This window comes from Vulpes vulpes, chromosome 14, assembly GCF_048418805.1.
Source record: "Vulpes vulpes isolate BD-2025 chromosome 14, VulVul3, whole genome shotgun sequence".
NCBI classification, from domain to species: domain Eukaryota; kingdom Metazoa; phylum Chordata; class Mammalia; order Carnivora; family Canidae; genus Vulpes; species Vulpes vulpes.
In genome coordinates, this window is record NC_132793.1 from 112,578,478 (window position 1) to 112,598,307 (window position 19,830).

Consider the following 19,830-nt stretch of genomic DNA (forward strand, 5'->3'; position numbering starts at 1 on the left):
TGAACATCTGCCTTCAGCCCAGGGCGTGATCCTGGGGTCCCAGGATTGAGTCCCACATCAGGCTCCCTGCGTGGATCCTGCTTCTCCCTCTGCCTGTGTCTCTGCCTCTCTCTTTGTGTTTCTCATAAATAAATAAATTAAATCTTTAAAAAAAAAAACGGGGGGGGCAGCCCAGGTGGCTCAGCAGTTTAGCGCCACGTTCAGCCTGGGGTATAATCTGGAGACACAGAATCGAGTCCCATGTCGGGCTCCCTGAATGGAGCCTGCTTCTCCCTCTGCCTGTGTCTCTGCCTCTCTCTCTGTGTGTCTCTCATGAATAAATAAATAAAATCTTTTTTTTTTTTTAAGAGTACTAAGAGGTCTGGAGGACAGAATATTTGAGACTACTATGCCTTGTAGTCAAGAGGGCATGGTCACATTCCTGCCAGAAAGACCTGGTAAAGACTGGATGGACCTGATTTGATCAGCAGGGTTGGAGTCCAGGCTCAGGGGAGTGGGTGACGAGTGGGGAGGGAAGGCAGGAGCATCTTTCCAGCCAAAGAAAGCCCTCGATGCATAAAGAAGAGTGAGCTGGCTGACATGGTAGTTTTAGGGAGCACATTCTCAGCCCCCAGAAGAGTCTGGAGGGTGTGTGCACCTGCAGCGCGATGCCCAAATCCAGGCGCGACAAGAATGTTTCCTTAAGCAAAACTGCCAAGAAAGGCTTAGAACTGAAACAGAACCTGATAGAAGAGCTTCGGAAATGTGTGGACATGTACAGGTACCTTTGCATCTTCTCCGTGGCCAACATGAGGAGCAGAAAGCTGAAGGACATGCGGGATGCCTGGAAGCACAGCCAGATGTTCTTTGGCAAAAACAAGGTGATGATGGTGGCCTTGGGTTGAAGCCCAGCTGATGGGCACAAAGACAACCTGCATCAGGTCAGCAAGAAGGTGAGGGGTGAGGTCGGTCTGCTTTTCACCAACCGCACCAAGGAGGAAGTGAATGAGTGGTCTACAAAATACACGGAGATGGACTTCGCTCGAGCCCGAAACAAAGCAACTTTCACCGTGACCCTGGACCCCAGGCCCCTGGAGCAGTTGCCCCACTCCATGGAGCCACAGCTGAGGCAGCTCAAGAGAGGTGTGGTGACTCGGCTGTCCGACCCTGAGGTGTGCAAGGAGGGTGATGTGCTGACCCCAGAGCAGGCCCACGTGCTGAAGCTTTTCGGGTAGGAGATGGCTGAATTCAAAGTCACCATCAAATACATGTGGGATGCACAGTCTGGAAGGTTCCAGGAGATGGGAGGTGACTTGTCCGAGAGTGCCTGGGAGTCAGCCGGAGAATCAGAAGGGGAGGATGACAGCTGACTGGCACCTGGGGCCAGGACTGAGGGGCCGCCACTGCCCCAGGCAAACAGCAGGGAGGGCGAGGGACGGAGACTGCTTTTCTGTAAGGAATCAAGCTGTCTGCAGGGTGGTTCCTGTGGACAGCAAAGAGGACTTTTCCTAAAAAAAAAAAAAAAAAAGAGTCTGGAGGGTGTGAGCAATGAGGACCCCTCCTAAATTCTTGACTTACAGATTCAGTGACATAAGAAATTCTAGAGAAGGGAATCTGGATAGAAAGATGCAGAGTGGTTTTCTGCAGGTGGTGTTTGAGGCGTGGTGGGCTTCTCATTACCAGCCACAATATGGGAAATCGGTTTCAAGTCCCTAAGCAAATCTAGGATAAATAAGAAGATGCTTAACAGAATAGATCTTAAAAGTTCTCATCACAAGAAAAAAAAAATAGCTATATATGATGATAGATGTTAACTAGATGTGTGATCATTATCTGTAGTATATCATGGTACTATATACATATATGAAATCACTTTTCGTTCATCTGAAACTAATACAGTATTACATGTCAGTTATATTTCTATTTTAACAAGAAAATGCTTTATTAATGGCAACTTATAGTCCTTAAAAAAAGGGGGGAGGGGACACCTGGGTGGCTCAATGGTTGAGCGTCTGTCTGCCTTTGGCTCAGGTCCTCATCCCGGGTCCTGGGATAGAGTCCCAGCATCAGGCTCCCCAAAGGGAGCCTGCTTCTTCCTCTGCCTGGGTCTCTGACTCTTTCTGTGGCTCTCATGAATAAATATATAAAATCTTAAAAACAAACGAACAGGATAGCGATTCAGTCCCTTTGGAGGCAAAAGATCTGAGGGTAGGGTTGGAAGCCTCACTCCACCATTTGCTGACTCCAGTGGGTGGGCAATTCTTAGCGTCTCTGGTCCTCAGTTTCCCCATCTGTTGAGTGGGAACTTAAAACAGTCCCTACTTTTTAGGGTCCTTGTGGGAATCCAATGGGCGAGCATGTAAAATACGCAACACAGTGGCCAATAAAATGCCTTTTTTATGGGGCGGGGGTGGGTTCCTCCTGGAGGCGCCCAACTGTCGGTCAGGAAACCCTTGTCATTCTCTCTAAATTCACGTTCCTTCCCCACCAAGCCGACGTAGTCACCCACTTGGCAACGGCGGGGCTTGCTGGCTCCCACGCCAGCCGCCGCGCACCTGGGGAAGAAGGGCAACAAGGCGGGAGGCAGGGGCCGCGCTCCCGCGGAGCCCGCCCCAGATCCGCCCGCCCCACCGCCCCATGTCGCCCCACCCACGCCGGCCAATCAGCGCGCGCGCCGGCCTCACCTGCCACCTGGCTCGCACCTGCACCTGCGGGCCTGGGCGGGGCGGGCGGGGCGGGCGGGGCCTCGCGCTCTTCCTGCGCCAGGTGAACCTGCGCCCGCCCGCCCCTCGCGTCCCCTGGTCCCAGCCTGTCCACCGCCTCTTTTCCTTAAAAGGCGGGTTCCTCAATTCCTGCGGGCGGGGCAGGGGACGGGAGGGGAGAGGCAGCGAGCCACCCACAGGTAGGGCTTTCCTTGGGACGTTGGCTTTGCGCTAGCTTTTTTTTTTTTTTTTTTTTTCCTTTTCTTTTTTCCCCTAAAATCCAAACTGGCTTTTTTCTCTTCCCTGGCATATATTTTCACGGGGAGGCGACTTCACAGGAGAGGAAATCAGCTGGTTCAATGAGAGGACAGTGGGAAGAGGGTGCCACGGGCCAGGGCCCCCCAGGCGTGACTGCCAGGCCACCCCCACCCACTTCTACCCTGAATATCCTTAGAGCCACGAGCTTTATTGAACTTTGAGGCCTTTCTTTCCTTTTTTCTTTCTTTTTTTTTAAGATTTTATTTATTTATTCATAGAGACACAGAGAGAGGCAGAGACACAGGCAGAGAGAGAAGCAGGCTCCATGCAGGGAGCCCGATGTGGGACTGGGTACCAGGACCCCAGGATCACGACCTGAGCTGAAGGCAGACGCTTAACCGCTGAGCCACTCAGGTATCCCCTTCGAGGCCTTTCTTGAAGATGATCCTAGGGGAAGACACGATGTCTCTGTAATACCACTAATTGATTCAGATCTCTTGAGTACTTACAAAATGGTAGGCATCCTCCTAAAATGCTTTTTCCATGATCTTATTTAATCTCTCCTTCGGAGGCTTGCGTCCTTGCCCCCAGTTTGCACACAGGAAAATGAGGTCTGGGGAGAGTGATTTACACAAGTAGTAAATGACAGCGCCAGGAAGCGAAGCTCTTGGAAGCTCTCTTACTCCATAACGGATAGGTTGGTATCCATTTGAGAATCAAAATAAGATGTACTACTTTTCTTATCAGAGAACAAAAACAGACCAAGAGAAAAATATTCATTTTGATGGCAACTTTCTGGCCCATTCTGTCTTCATGGTAGCTCATCAGAAAATCCCATGATTTATTTGTTCATTCCTTCAACAAATATAGGTCGAATCCTTTCATGAGCCAGGCACCATATTAAGGCAGTGCAGCAATCAGACATTTAACCCTGCCCTCGTGGAGCTTACATTCTGGTAGAGCAGGAGTTAGGGGGAGCCAGGCAATAAGCAATAAATGTAAGAAAATAGTAATTTTATTATGTAGCACAGTAAGTATTATGAGAAATAGAGAACATGATAAGGAAGGTTGGGAATGCAGGGTAGGACTTACTGAGGAGGCAGCAAGGGTATGAGCTTGATGTTATCTTAGGGAAGAATTTTCTAAGCAAAGGAGTGGCCAGGGCCATAGCTCTGAAGCTAGAATGTGCCCAGAGCAACTAGGAAGCTAGTAGAGCTGGATTGAAGGGAAAGGATGAATAAAAAGGAGAGAATGATAGATATGAAGTCTTGGGAGAGACAGGAGGGGCATCTCCTGCCCTATAGGACCTTGTAGGTCATTATAAACACTGACTTTCACTCTGGGTGCAATTGGAGACCATCAGAGTGACATGATTCAACTTTCATTTTAACAAGATCACTCTGCCCTATGCTGAGAATAGTGCACAGGAAGTCATGGGTGGAAGCAGAAAATCAGGTAAGAGGCATTCCCAGCAATCCAGTTGAAAAACATTGGGGACCCCAGACCAAAGGTGGGAGCACTGAAGATAAAGAGGAGGACTTGGGTTTTGGATCTCTTTTGAAGGAAGAGTGGTTGAATGAGATTTGGTGATCGGCTGGACGTGGGAACAAGAGGAGTCAAAGGTGATTCGAAGGTTTGACCAAACTGAAAGAATAGAGCTACTGTCACCTGAGACAGGAAATGCTATGGAAGGAATGTTGGTAGTGGAGATTAGGAGTTCACTTTCATTTCTCAGTGATTGTGCAAACAAGTGATAAGACACAACCACATGTGGGAGGCTTTCCCCATGCTCCAGTGTGCTATTTCATTATGTGAATTGGGCTTTCATAACACCATATGCCTCCAGGTTCCTTTCTACCATCCTTGCCTGGTAAATTTCTACTTATCTTAGGGAAATGGCACCTTTCTATGAATCCTGCACTGATACCAAGTGCCTGGTATGAGTCTTCCCTCCTCTCAACAATCTCAGTCCTATAGTTCATGCTGCCCAATATGACACTGTATTATGTGCTGTCATTTATAGTTCACTACTTCCTTGAGGTTTGCTAGATATGGATCTTAAAAGGTCAAGGCTCACACTTTATCTTTTATATCTCACACAGGACTTGATGGGACTTGATCTGAGGGTATTGATTGAGCCCCTTTATACATGCATTGTGGTGAATGACCATTGCCGTCAGATGGGAGTCCCAGATTTGGGATCATGGAGTCAACATTGCTCTTGTTCATCTTGTCATTAAATGAGAAACCTAGGTCCCAGAAAGGGTAAATAACTGGTCTAAGATCCTTTATTTGCTTTGCTTTTTAGACTGGGGCTCCTTCCCCCACATTCAAACCTGGTCCTTGGGCAACTGGCATCTCCTAAAATAGACTCCAGTTTGAGACTGCCATGGCCTAAGAGTGGGTACAAAAGAGGGTGTTTTGAAATAGACATTCTCAAACTCTGTGGCAATATAATTGCCACAACCTCATTGGCAATAAATAACCAATTTTATAAATGAACAAACCCTTTATCCCAGGAAATCACTTTCTAGATATTTGTCCTAAAACAGACTCATATGCATGGGAATTGCCATTTATGCAAGATTAGTCATTACATCAAGGTTGTAGTAGCAAAGTCTGGAAAGGACCTAAAAGAACATTAATACAGAGGTGAAATGATAAATCCTACTCACTAAATCGCAAGGTATGTAATTTAAAAAGGAATTCAGCAGGAACTTGTGGGTGGCTCAGTCGGTTGAGCATGTGTGACTCTTGATCTTGGCTTTGGTCTTAATCTCAAGGTCATGGGTTCAGGCCCTGAAATGGGGTCCTTTAAAAAAATTACTTAAAAATAAATAAATAGGAATGTAATAGATTCTATGTACTGGTATGTAGTAGGGTCTAAGTGGGACAGCCTGGGTGGCTCAGTGGTTTAGCGCCGCCTTCAGCCCAGGGCGTGATCCTGGAGACCCGGGATCGAGTCCCACGTCAGGCTCCCTGCATGGAGCCTGCTTCTCCCTCTGCCTGTGTCTCCACCTCTCCCTCTCTGTCTCTCATGAATAAATAAATAAAATCTTAAAAAAGAAAATGAAGTAGAATCCAGGCAAAATATGAAACAGTGTGTGTACAAGATGGTCTCATTTGTATAAGAAAGATATTGGCATATCTGTATAAATATGCTGTGTAAAAATAATGTATTTCTGGATGGATACACAAGTTGATAACAGCAACTGTTTCAGATAAGCCTAGAGAAGGAGGCTTATCTTTATATACATTTGATTTTTTTCAACTTTTCTATAACTTTTTCTGTGAATTAATAAAATTAAAGTACATTCATATCATTTAAATGCTAAATATTGCAAAAAAATTTTGCAAGGAGGCCTTGCCCTCCCCCTACCCCCCCCCCCCTTTTTTTTTTGCAGATGACCTGGATGAATAAGTATGCTGTTTCCCAAGGAAGGAAATCTGTTAGTAACCATTTCCCTGAGAAAGCTCACTGATTTTGACTGTCAGTTGCATGTTCATTCTTGCTGGTGACTATTGATAAATTGGGAAATGACTCCATAACTAGGTGTCCTTGAGAGGCCAGACCTCAGAAGGAGATCAAGAAAACAAGCTTCCACCTGTTATCTCTCACCTGTTTCCTCCAAAGATGGGCCCCAGACTTGGGCAATTGTGATCTACCCACTTATGCAGGAGGAAAGAGGACTTAACATGGCAGCCACTATCCCTGATTTAATGAATTAGAATCTTTGGGGTAAGGTTCTGGCAGCTATGTTTTTTTATCCCCTCCCCTGCACACTGAGGTAGTTCTAAGGCCCACAGCTTTGCTAACTTCTCCCCTCTCTAATTCACTTATGAACCCCCTGAAACTTAGTTTCACTAGTAGAATGACAGTTTCTTAATGGGATTCTTGACACGATGACACACAAAATATCACCTATGAAGTTGTAGTAGACGTGATACTGCTTCACACAAAAGATGTCCATATTCTAATGCCTGTAATCTGTGCATGTGTTATTTTACATGGCAAAAGGAGTTTTGCAGATTAAATTATCACCCTGAATATGCAGGTAAGCCTAATCTAATCACATGACCCCTTAAAAAAGGAGCACTTTCAGAGGGAGATGTGACTACAGAAGAATGGCCAGAGAGATATGGTGTTGCTGGCTTTGAAGGTGGGGAAGGGAGTCCCAGCCAAGGAATGTGGGCAGCATCTAGGAGAGGATGCTATCCAAAAGGCCAAGAAAGGGATTCTATCCTAGAGCTTCTGGAAAGGAACACTACCCTTCCATCACCTTAATTTTAGCTAGTGAGACCTATATAGGACTTCTAACCTCCAGAACTATAAGATAATGAATTTGTATTGTTTTAAGCCACTAAATTTATAACAATTTGTTACAATCGCTATAGGAAACATAAGTATTCTGGGCAAAAGTATTTAATGTTAATCTAATCAAATGTCCACTTCAACAGGACTGTAGAAAATACAAAGACTAAAGGAAAGATTTAAATGACATCAGACAAACCAAGAATATAGCATGTTCTTTAAGAAACCTGGCCTAATTATCAAAAAACAATGGTAAGGATAAGAACTCTGGAGAGAGTGCTTTGGATTTAAATAGACAAAAGAGACAAAATCTAAAGGTAATGTATGCTTCTTGATAGTTGCATCAAAAAAGGAAAGGAAGAAAACTATCAAAGATATCCTCAAGACAAATGGAGAAGTTTTTAAGATAACCCATATTTTAGATCAGATAATAGAATTATTGTTAATATTCTTAGGTATGACAATGGAATTCTTGTTAGTAGGAAAATGTTATTATTCCCAGGAAATACTCGCTGGAATATTTAGGTGGCAAAGTATCATAATATCTACAGCTTAATTTAAAAAAAAGTAGAAGGAAGGAAGGGAAAGAGAAAAATAGAGTAAGGAAAGAGAAAGAAAGAATATAAATATGATGAAATATTAACTTCTGTTCAATCTGGGGTAAGAGTTTCTGTATACAATGAGTTCATTGTATATATTTTTAATTACTCTTATATTTGAAAATGCTTATAATAAAACTTGAGGTATGGAGAAACCTGAGCTTGTGGCAAATTTGAAGATAGAGGAATAGATCCTGAATCACCTGTTCTGGCAAATACTACAGGTGGATTGTTGGGTTTTGCAGTGTCTTCCAGCCATGTACTCATCCATTCATTCATTCATTCTTCTATTTATATACTTATCAGGCATGCATTAAATGTCTCCTCTTTCTAGGCTCTAATTTACAGAGATCACAAGGACAGAACTCTTCCCAGGGGAAGGCAATGCTCAGGTTGAGATTTCCTACTGAGCTCTGGGCAGTTGGCTAACCTGGAATGAGACAGACCCATTTCAGCTCTGCCTCCCCTGACAAAAGAGAAAGGAAAAGAATGGGAAAGACCTCCTCACCTGGCATCCCTAAAACTGTGAAGTTCAAGTTTGGAAGTTGTGCTTTGCCTCAATCGCAGTACTCACTAGTAAGGGCACTTGAACCAATGACCATCCATCAGAGCTAGGTAAAATCTTTTGTTGTTCCATTCAGCTAAGGTTTCTTGAATCCTACCATGTAGCAGGAGTTAATCAAGATGCTGTGGATTCACAGTGGAGAAAATAAAGCCCCTCCCCTTATGAAGTTTATACTCTTTTAAAGAGTGAGAATGACAAAAAAATAAAATAAAATAAAAAAGTAAAAAGTAAATTAACAATGTCAGGCAGTGCTAAGTGTGACAAAGACAAACACAGCAGAGTGAGGTGGATAGGGGGTCTGGATGGCTGGAATGGCCTCCTGAGAAGTTGAGCTTTGAGCAAAGACCAGAGGGAAATGAGGAAACCTACCATATGACCCTCTGGGTAAAAAAAAGAAGGAGCATGAGCTGAGTCCCTGGTAGCAAATATTCTTGGTGTATTCAACAAGCAACAATGTGGCTAGAGTGGGAGATGGTAGAAAAGAGGCTGTAATAGAATATTAATAATAATAATAATAATAATAATAATAATAATAATATATTTGGGTTTTGTCCTTGGCTAACACAGAGCTCCTGAAGTCCTGGGATTTCCTGAATGATAGAGGGGATAGACATGTATTTTGTTATTCATAACAAGCCATTTTCCATCATACCTGTTAATGCAAATGAGGTGACTCTTAGAGGATCCTTGGGGAGTTTCAGGATGGGGGCTGGTTGCCAGAGGAACCCCACCCCCACAACCCTGAGGAAGAGAGAAGGAGTGGATACTGAACTTAATCACTAATGGCAATGGTTTAGTCAATCATGTCTACATGATGAATCTCTATAAAACCCCTAAACAATGAGATTTGGGGAGCCTTCAAGTCTGCAAACACGTCCATGTGCCAGGAGGTGGCACACCCCAATGACTCCTGAGCTGGAAACACTTTCAGACCTCACCCCATATACCTCTTCACCTAGCTGTTCATTGTATCTGTAGAAGAGAAAAAAGTTTCCCTACCCCCCTAGCATCCCTGGTTGTTTCTGAAAATAAAACTGACAAAGACCGATTAATGGGAGACAAGGATGCAAGTTATGTTGAACTTTTACGTGTACATGGGAGCCTTCACAAGAAAATGAAGACCCAAAGAAGTGACCCAAGCAGAAAGCTTCTATATCTTTTAGGTAAAGAAACAATAGAGTTGTGAAGAATTGGCAAAGCAAAGGAGTTTGAACCAAAGATATTAAATACCATGAATTAACAAAGTTTGTTTATCCAGCCTATTCAGACCTAAATTCCCTGTCACTGATGATAAGAATATGTCCTTTCCTCCTGGTAAAGAAAGGATTCCTTTCACATGGGAGATTTCTCTCCTCCTTGCAAGGAGGAAGAGAAACATGGTGTGGTGGGGCACAGTACCTTCCTGCTTCCACTGTTTTCTCAAATTCCTCCAGTCTAAGATATTCAGAATACCAAGGTCCAATATTTTGGACCAGTGTGTTCTGAACCCCACCATATCCTTCATAACAAACTCCATTAGTAAGCATTGCATTTTTCTGATTTCTGTGAATCATTCTAACAAATACTTCTGAAGTAGGGGTTTGTGAGAACCCCTACCTTGTAGCCAAGTTGGACACAATGTGGGTGGCCTAGGGACCTGACGCTTTCAACCAGCATCTGAACTGAGGGCAATCTTGTGGGGCTGAGCTCTTAAAGCTGTGGTCTGAGACTAACTCCAAGTAGTTAGCATCAGAACTGGACTGTAAGACAGCTAGTTGGTGTCCAGAGATTAGAATTGGTTGATGTGGAAGGGAGAAAAACCACATTTGGTGTCAGAAGTGTTATGAATAAAAATAGATCATAGAATACTCCGTGATTGATCTTCCAAACTCTTTTTTTTTTTCTGTTTTAGTCTCAAAAAGAAAACCAACGGAAGTCCACCTTCATGTGGAAAGGATCCAAATTTACCTCTATTTACTGCCACAAGGCAATGTGGATCTACCAGTTTACTGTCAGAATTTGGTCAGAGGAGTTTGGATTTGATGGAGGTCCCAAGGTGATAATATACAATATTGATGATCTTATGATAATATTGAAAACCTAAGAACAAGCTAGGACTGACTTGAATGTTATCGTGACTCATGTGAACAACGAAGGGAGGTTAATAAACCCAACAAAGATCAAAGGACCCACCCAACCAAGCAACATTCTTAATCTGGTCAGGAGCCACCCAGGACATTTCACAAGTGACTGAAAAAAAACTGCTGCTATTTATTACCCACCCCTAAGACCAAACAAGGAGTCCACATTTCTTTGGTTTATCTGAATTTTGGAGAACACATATTCCTCACCTAGAAATATTGCTAGTTCCTGAAGACTTCCTGAGAGAAGGCTATATCTGAGTGGGGAAATGAACAAAAGCAAGCCACATCTCAGTTATATAAAGGGATAGCTCTCAGTGCTTTTAAGCCCTATGATCCCTGCTCAGATATAATTTCAGAGGTGTCTGCCACTGGACATGCAGACTGGAGCCTATGGTGAAAGCCTGTATCTGCCTCCCAATGACAACCATTGAATTTTGGACCTGAAAATTCTACATGCTGCTGCTTAATACTCAGCATTTGAGAGATAATTACTAGCTTGCTGTTGGGCATTTGAGACTGCCTGTATGGCTGAAGGACATGAAATAACCACGAAACCTGAGAAACCCATAATGTCTTGGGTGATGTCAGAGAAATGCTCTAATAAGGAAAATAGGGCCCCGAGGAGTTCCAGAAAAAAATGGCAACAGTTTCTACAGGAACATGCTGTTAGGGGAATTGAGGAGTCATCCACCTGTATGCATAGGAGGTAGTCTTTTTTCCCAGACTTTGGAACCACCTCAGGAGCTGCCAAAACCTGTCACCACATGAACAGTACCCTATGAATACCACTCAATTGACTAACCAAGAACTGCTTGGTTTATGAGACAGTTCCAAGGAGAATGGATAGTATACTGTTTGCAAAGCTGCAATATTAAAACCAGCAGAAGGAAAGACCCTAAAGAAGGTAAGAATAAATCAGCTCAATTAGCTAAACTGGATGCTCTTTTCATAGCAGTAATGGAAGACTTGAATAAAGGTAAAATCCTTGAGTTTTTACCAATTCATGGGCAGGAGCCAGTGCTGGTCAGGTAAATAAACAGTGGAAAAGTGGACTGTTAAAGGGATGCCTATGTAAGGTACAGCCCTCTAGAAATTGCTGTGGAGATTTAAGGGATGTGTAAAAGGAATACATGTTGATGCCCATCAGAAGGATTCTTTCCCAGATTCGAAAGATGATTGGAACCCCCAAATGGACCTTCTGATGCTCTCCCTTGAAGTGACTATCTGGGTCCTTGGATTGAGAGGGAATGGCGGTGCTATAGCAGGCAGAGGTGAGCTGAATCTACATATTCCTCTTACATCTTCTGAGTCACAAAACACCAAGAACTGTTCTGTCTGCCAATAAGTGAGGCTGCAAATGGCTATGGGGAAAACTCCCCAGGAGAAAGGCCCCACCCATAGCTGGTATGTGGATACATTGGACAAATGCTGGTGGCTCCAGGAAGCTATAAATGGGCCCTGAGAGGAATAGACCCTCCAGACTGGGCTTTGCATACCCAAATGTATGCAAATATTCAAATTACTATTAAAGGATTGGAACAGAATATACTGGACCAATTTAGCTGACTGAGTTACATTTCTTTATGTCAAAGGATGCACTTCACAGCCCATAGTGTCCAACAGAGGGGCAAGAGATACACATCAAATGGGCATACCGTACTGCATATCATTCTTAGAGGAGTAGTTTAATAGAGAATTGGAATGGGCAGTCGAACATTTGCTGACTTAAACATTTATGTCGAAAACAGGGGGAGAAATAAAGGCATGATGAACTGGATTACATAACTTCATGAGTGTGTGTTCACCCTCAACATGAGAGGGGCTAAGTATCCCCACTGGATAGATTCCTCCTATTTTCTGGGGGATCTGGGGAAGGGGGTAGGGGAGAATGCTGGTGTGATTATACAATTCTCCCCCACGTTACCACAACTTTCTTTTTTCCTACCTGATGCCATGCTTCCAGAGCCAAGGATCTAACTGTAGTTACTGGAAGTAGAGATGATTCCTAAGTAGGAAGCCATAACTGTACTTTTAAACCTTTATGTCAGAATTCTTGAGGACCTGCTGGGGTAGACTGTGCCTACAACCCATCTGGGAAAGTTGGAGTTCACAGCAAATACTATTGTCATGTCTACTGGTTGAGACAGCCCATTAGTTGTGTATATGTGTAACCTTACCCTAGATGAATGGGAGTGGACTGAGGCAGTGGGAGGGGAAGATATTTGCTAGACTAGTATTGCTACCAGCAATCTGAACCAATGTCCTTTCCAAAGGTGGAAAAGTTTGAGTAAAAAAGATACATATCTATAAACATATGGAGAGAAGGAGAAATAATAGCTGAGGGTAAAGAAATGATAAGCAAGCTATCCAACAAGGGAAACCCAATATTATATTAATCACTGTAGAGAGACTCAGAGCAAGGGAATAATATTATCTCTTAGCACAGTTAAACCAGATGCCCAGAAGTGTGAAGCTGATGTTTGTCAAGACCACTCCTGCTTTTGGAACCTGACAAAGTCAAATGGCAGCCTGAAAATCTGAGTGAGAGCACTCTGGAAGACATTCTGGTCATATGATATGATAATAAACTGGACCAACCATAAATGACTAAATGGAATGCTAGTAACATGACTATATCTTTGGGCTACCAAATTGTACCATGACCACACTGCCATGTGGTGTAATCCTGGTGGTGTTGAAGATTCAACTATATCATGTAAATAAGTCCTATGGTAACACCAGTATTGGTTATCAAATGTACTGGGGGGTTGTGTCAAGACCTCTTCAGGACACGCCTACAGAAATTGACTGGCTTGAGGAGGAACTAACCATCAGTTGATTTCTATGCTAAATAGTCCTGCACAAACTTATCATAAGCACAAACTACAGTAGATCGAGGGAGAAGAGAGCAATCCAACTGGCAACAAAATTTTATTATAACAAATTAAAATGGCAGCCAATGTGCCAGTGTGCTATGCAGAGATACATATTACCCTTGTTTTTGTGGATGGAAAGCTTTTAAGCTGAATAGGTCAAATGTATGTAATTTTCAAGAATATGAAAGTGTCTGTAATGGCTTAGTGGGACAAATTAGTTGTTTCTTCAAATCTATTTCTAGCCCACATTGGCTTCTCCAAATCTGTTAGGTATATTCATGTTGGTACTATTGCTGTATCTATAACAATTCTATAAATGCTGCATCAAATGTAAATGTTCTGACAAGACATATGATCATTTTGCTGAAAAGGATCTGTAGTCAAAGTCTGAGGAGTAACTAGTGGAATAATAATAGTAATAATAATAATAATAATAAATTTGGTCTTTGTCCCCAGTTCCAGCACAGCTCCTAAAACCTTTGGAATTTTCTGAGTGACAGGAGTGGTATTGGAGCATCTTTTGTTACTTGTAAGGAGCCTTTTTCAACCGTACCTGAGTTTATGCTAATGAGGTGACTCTGGGACTCTCCTTAGATAGCCTCAGGAGAGGTCTAGTTGTCAGAGGAAACAGCCAGCTATGTGATTTGAGGGTTGCAACCTTCAACCCCATCCCACCCCACCTCTGGGGAGAGGAGAGGAGCTAGAGAGAGAGTTCAGTCACTAATGGCCAATGATCTAATCAGTCATGCCTATGTAATGAAACTTCTTTAAAGACCTCTAAACAATTGATTCAGAAAGCTTACAAATTGGCAAACACATCCATGTGCTGGCAGGGTGATGTACCCCAACTCCATGAAACAGAAGCTCCTGTGCTCAGGTGCCTTTGGACAGGAGCGATATATATTACATATTATATATTATATATTATATATTATATGCTGCTTCATGTAGCTATTCATTTGCATCTTTTATAACAAAATGTAATACTAAGCAGAGCATTTTCCTGAGTTCTGTGAATCACATTAGCAAATTATGGAACCAGGGGTGGGAGGCTGGGGATTTGGAGGGGTGGAGAGTTAAGGGCTAGGAACCTTTGACAGAAGTGTGAGAAGCTTGAGGACCTGATATTTACTACTGGCATCTGAAGTGAGGGCAGGCATTCTTGTGGGAATGAGTCCTGGTGAGTCTGAGGTTAATTCCAGGCAGTTCGTGTCAGAACCAAATTGAATTATTCAACACCTCATTGGTTTTGGAGAATTGGTTGGTTACACATAAAAATCATTAGACACAGAGAGTGCCCAGCCATCAGACCTGGGGGTGTGAAGAGAAACCCGAATTCTCTTTTAAGTACTCTTTTATCATTTATATTTTTTAGAATACCAATTCTATATCCAGCTTCTTACTTTTATTAATTCCCTTATTTTTAATATTCTCATTTATCCTTTGAGATCAGTATTATTATGTACTTTTTTTTAAAGATTTAATTTATTTGTTTATGAGAGACACAGAGACAGAGGCAAACATAAGCAGAGGGAGAAGCAGACTCCTCACAGGGAGCCCGACGTGGGACTCAATCCCAGGACCCTGGGATCACAACATGAACTAAAGGCAGATGCTCAACCACTGAGCCACCCAGGTGCCCTATTATGCACATTTTATAATTGTGATAGAAAGTAAGGCTCAGAAAGTGTTGTAGGTGACTTACATGTAGTCACACATATGGGGATGGGATAAACACAATTTGAATTCAAGACTGCCTGACAATGTCTACCTGGCAAAGGCAGCAGCAGAATTGAGAGTGGAGGTCCCCCTGCTGTACACAGATTCTTTGAGTGGCAGGATAAGACTATTGGAACAAGAGGCAACTGCTCAGGTATGGCTGAGGGCACATGAGAAGTAAGAGCAATGCAGTTCACCAAGGGGTATTGTACACCAAGGGATATTGTAAGAAACTAGACAAAAAGAGGATAATGTTATTAAAATAGTGTGTCGGATAACATAGTTGTATTTTTCATTCCTTTTAGTGCATATTGCCATGTGGTTCCATGCTACACCGGGTGGATGGATGGATGGATGGATTTCTCTGCTTTGAAAGAAGAGCTAATTAGAAGTCATTTCTAATTAACTCCATACACAAGAGGTACAAATTTCCAGTTATAAAATAAATAAGTCATGGGGATGTAACGTACAGCAGGATGATTATCACTGATAGTACTGTATATATTACATATTTTTAAATTGCTAAGAGAACAGATCATAGAAGTTCTTCTCGTAAGAAAAAAAAAAAACTTGCAGGGGTGCCTGGGTGGCTCAGTCAGTTAAATACCTGCATTTGGCTCAGATCATGATCTCAGGGTCCTGGGATGGAGCCCTGTGTTGGGCTCCCTGCTCAGTGGAGAGTCTGCTTCTCCCTCTTCCCCTTCCTCCAGCTCATACGTTCTCTCTATCTCTATCTCAAATAAATAAATAAATAAAAGCTTTAAAAAAAAAAAAGAAAAGAAAAAAACTTTTTAAACTATGTATGGTGATGGAAGCTGGCTAGACTTATTGTGGTGATCATTTCACCATAATACAAATATTGAATCATTGTGTTATACAACTGAATCTAATAAAATGTTGGTGTCAATTATATTTCAATTAAAAAAAGAATATATATTGTTTCATTACAAGAACATTCATTAATATAATGCATCATATTAATAGATTCAAGAAGAAAATTATGTTACTATTTCCATTAATGTTGAATAATTTCTGACAAATTTCAACACTTATTCAAAAAAAAATTATTTGTTAGCCTTGACTCTCAAAGTTGACTTTCTAGGGACACAATAGTATTAAATACTGAATACTGGCCTTTTTTTTTTTTTTTTTAGGAGAGAGAGTCTTCTCTACATTGGAAAAGTTCTTTACTTACCAAGAACCAAGTCTGGCCACCTAGGATCACAGAATCACATCATAGGCCAGAGAAAGGACCCTGAATAAGGCAAAGAGGTCAGAGGCAAGTGTCCTGTCTACCACTTCTCAAGATTAAAGCCTCTGATGGTGAAGGAGTGTGAAGAACAATAGAAAAAACAACATGGGGTTGGAGTTAATGTAAAGGGAGAGCTTTGTTCTTGCACACCTATCATCACTAAGGCAAGTGGCAAGATCCTGAGAGAATGCCTTCATTGATCCTGGCACCCACGTTAAGGTGGCCATGGCTAAGGGCAGTGAACAACACTGCTGTGCAAAGGACTCAAAGGTAGACCAGAAAAGGCCTGGGATGCTGATTAGGGCCAAGAGCTTAGAAACAAAGCCAAGACTAAAGAACCAGCCAGCAGGTGCTACATACACCAGTAAAGACCAAAAACCAGTGGCCCATCCTTGCCCCATACACTCCCTCCTGCCCCCAGAAGACTTTTTGAGAGTCAGAAGAAACCTTTGAGAGAGGGGAAAATAATGATGATGAGCAGTTCTGTCTTTGAACTTAATACTAACCCCAAAGAGATTGAGTTAACCCCAGAGAGAATAACTAAAAAATAAATTAATTAATTAAAATAAAATAAAACCCCCAAAAAAGGAAGCAATCTTTAATCACCTCACTAATCCTCTCTTTTGCCATCATTAGCAGGAATGAGGACTTGAGAGCACAATGCCAGTGGTCCACAGAAAATGTGTGTTTTGCAGATCTGAATTGTAATGCATTCATTTCCACTTGTCAATTCTGAGAACTTGCCTTACTCAAACTCTGAGCACCTTTGACATATTAATCACTCAATCTTTCTGGAAATGCTCACTTTACCTGGCTGCCAGACATCATACTCCTGGTTTGCCTCACCTTACAGGTCACTACTCAGTAGCCTTTGGCAGGTTCATCTCCACCTTTTATTTTTATTTTATTTTATTTTTTAAAAGATTTTATTTATTTATTCATGAGAGACACAGAGAGAGTGAGAGGCAGAGACACAGGCAGAGGGAGAAGCAGGCTCCATGCAGGGAGCCCAATGCAGGAGATCCTGGGTCTCCAGGATCAGGCCCTGGGCTGAAGGCGGCACTAAACCGCTGAGCCACCAGGGCTGCCTTCATCTCCACCTTTTAATCTCTATATGTCAGAGTATCCCAAGGATTGGTTCTTAGTGTCCTGCTTTTGTCATCTACATTCCTGCTTCCCAAAATATCCCAAGACCAATTTGTCCTCTGGGTTCAGGCTCATTTGTCCAAGTACCTGACATATTGCATGGATGTCTGGCAGGCATTTCAAATTAAGCAGGTCCAGAACTCTGACTCCCAACCTGCTCCTTCCCAAGTGCCCCCACCTCTGTAAATGATATGATTATCCCTATTATATCTAAGCTATAAACCTAGGACCCATCTTTGACTTTTGTATTTCCTTTATGCCTTACATCTGGTCCCTTAGCAAGTCCTGCTAGTCTACCACCAAACCACCCTCTTCTCTCACCTTGTACTCTAAGCAGGCTTCCTGCTACCATTCTCCTACGGTGAATTCTCTACCTAACAGCTTGACATAATGGTTTGGGTTTTTAAAAAAAGATTTTATTCATTTATTCATGAGAGACACAGAGAGAGGCAGAGACATAGGCAGAGGGAGAAGCAAGCTCCCCATGGGGAGCCCAATGTGGGACTCTATCCCAGGACCCCAGGATTACGACCTGAACCAAAGGCAGATGCTCAACCACTGAGCCACCCAGGTGTCCTGAGAGAATGGTTTAAAACATAAGATAAACCTGTAACTTTCCTGCCCAAAACCCTCCAAAGTCTTCTTGTCACATATACAGTGAAGTCCAGCCTCTTTTCCATGGCTTATACATCACTATATAATCTGCCCTTGCCTCTCTCTCTGGTCTCATTTCTAATATGTAGCATCTCTAACCCATTTCTCTGCTTTGCTCACCCTATTCCAATAACACTGGCCTGCTACCAGTTTCACACACCCTAAACATTTCTAACTTGAAATCTTTGAGCTTTGCCTTTTCCTCTGCCCAGAAGGTCTCCACTAGGAGTTCACATGACTGATTTAACTCCCCTCTTCTTAGAGACATTCTTAATCTCTCTCTCCCTCTCTCTCTAAAATAGCATCTCTCCATCATTTTCCATGTTTCCCATTAGTAGAGGGAGTTGGCTTGAGAATGAGACTGATATAGAAAACAACAGAGTTGAGAAATGGAGAGAAACACAATAATGATATATCTTTCTATAATCATATATCCATAATAGATGGTCTAATAATGTGAGCCCCTGGTTCTAGGCATGCCTACGCTTGGATTCTTTGCAGTATCCTGAGCCAACAGAATCTCTGTCTGAAAATCCTGTTTGGGTTGTGTTTTCTGCCATGTGTAACCAGGGGTCTTGATCCTAAGACTCAAACTCATGGACACCCACGTGCTGCCTACCTTGACATGACTTCAGTATTCTGTCTTCATCAACATGACTTTACTCTGCAAGGTAAACCTTTTTCTTTTTCTTGTCCCTTAAAAAAAATGTCTCAGTAAGGGTGTCTGGGTGACTCCGTTGGTTAAACATTGGACTCTTGATTTTGGCTGTGGTCATGATCTCAGGGTTGTGCGATCGATTCCCACATTGAGCTCCTTGCTCAGCGGGACTCTGCTCAGGATTCTCTCTATCCCTTCCCCTCTGCCTCTATCCCTCTCTTTCCCTCTGTCTAAAAAAAATTTTTTTTAAACTCTCAGTGAAATCAATATTGTACAGCAATAGAAGTTTTTGTGAAAGTAAAAATTGCTAAATCACGCTTCAAAATTCCTGAGCGGCAAAAACAAATTGTGCCATCAATTGTCTTTGACAATATGACTCAACTATTCCAGGGAACTCTTGCCCGGGAAGATAAAGTGTTACAAATGACTGTATTATTCCTTTTAGGAGCTTTCTGAAATCATACCGAATGAACATCAGACTGCCCAGTATTTCAATAGATAGTATCTAATGACTGTTCATACCTCAAGATGCTTCTATTTAAAAAAAAAAAACAAAAAAACTTTGTTTATTTTCGTATTTGAGCACCTACATGAGTGCACACACAAGATGAGGGGAGAGAGAGAGAGAGAGAGAGAGAGAATGAGCAAGGGCAGGGGCAGAGGGAAAACCAGACTCCCCACTGAGCAGGGTCAAGATCCCAGGACCCCAGGATCATGACCTGAGCCAAAGGCTAGTTGCTTAACTGACTGAGCTACCCAGGTACCCAAGACACTTCTATTTTTTTTTTAAAGATTTTATTTATTTATTTATTTATTTATTTATTTATTTATTTATTTGAGAGAGAGAGCATGAGTGAAGAGGAGGGGCAGAGGGAGAAGCGGACTCCCTGCTGAGCAGGGAGCCAATGCAGGGCTTGATCCCAGGACCATGAGATCATGACCTGAACTGAAGGCAGATGCTTACCCAACTGATCCACCCAGGCATCT

At 42.6% G+C, this 19,830-nt stretch overlaps 2 pseudogenes; both read left to right on the forward strand.

The window, feature by feature from the left end:
• The first annotated feature begins 642 nt into the window (after nucleotides 1–642).
• Nucleotides 643–1,349, forward strand: LOC112923282 (mRNA turnover protein 4 homolog; annotated as a pseudogene).
• Nucleotides 1,350–2,616: 1,267 nt separating this feature from the next.
• LOC112922584 (hypoxanthine-guanine phosphoribosyltransferase-like) overlaps nucleotides 2,617–19,830 on the forward strand; it is a 44,167-nt pseudogene continuing 26,953 nt past the window's right edge.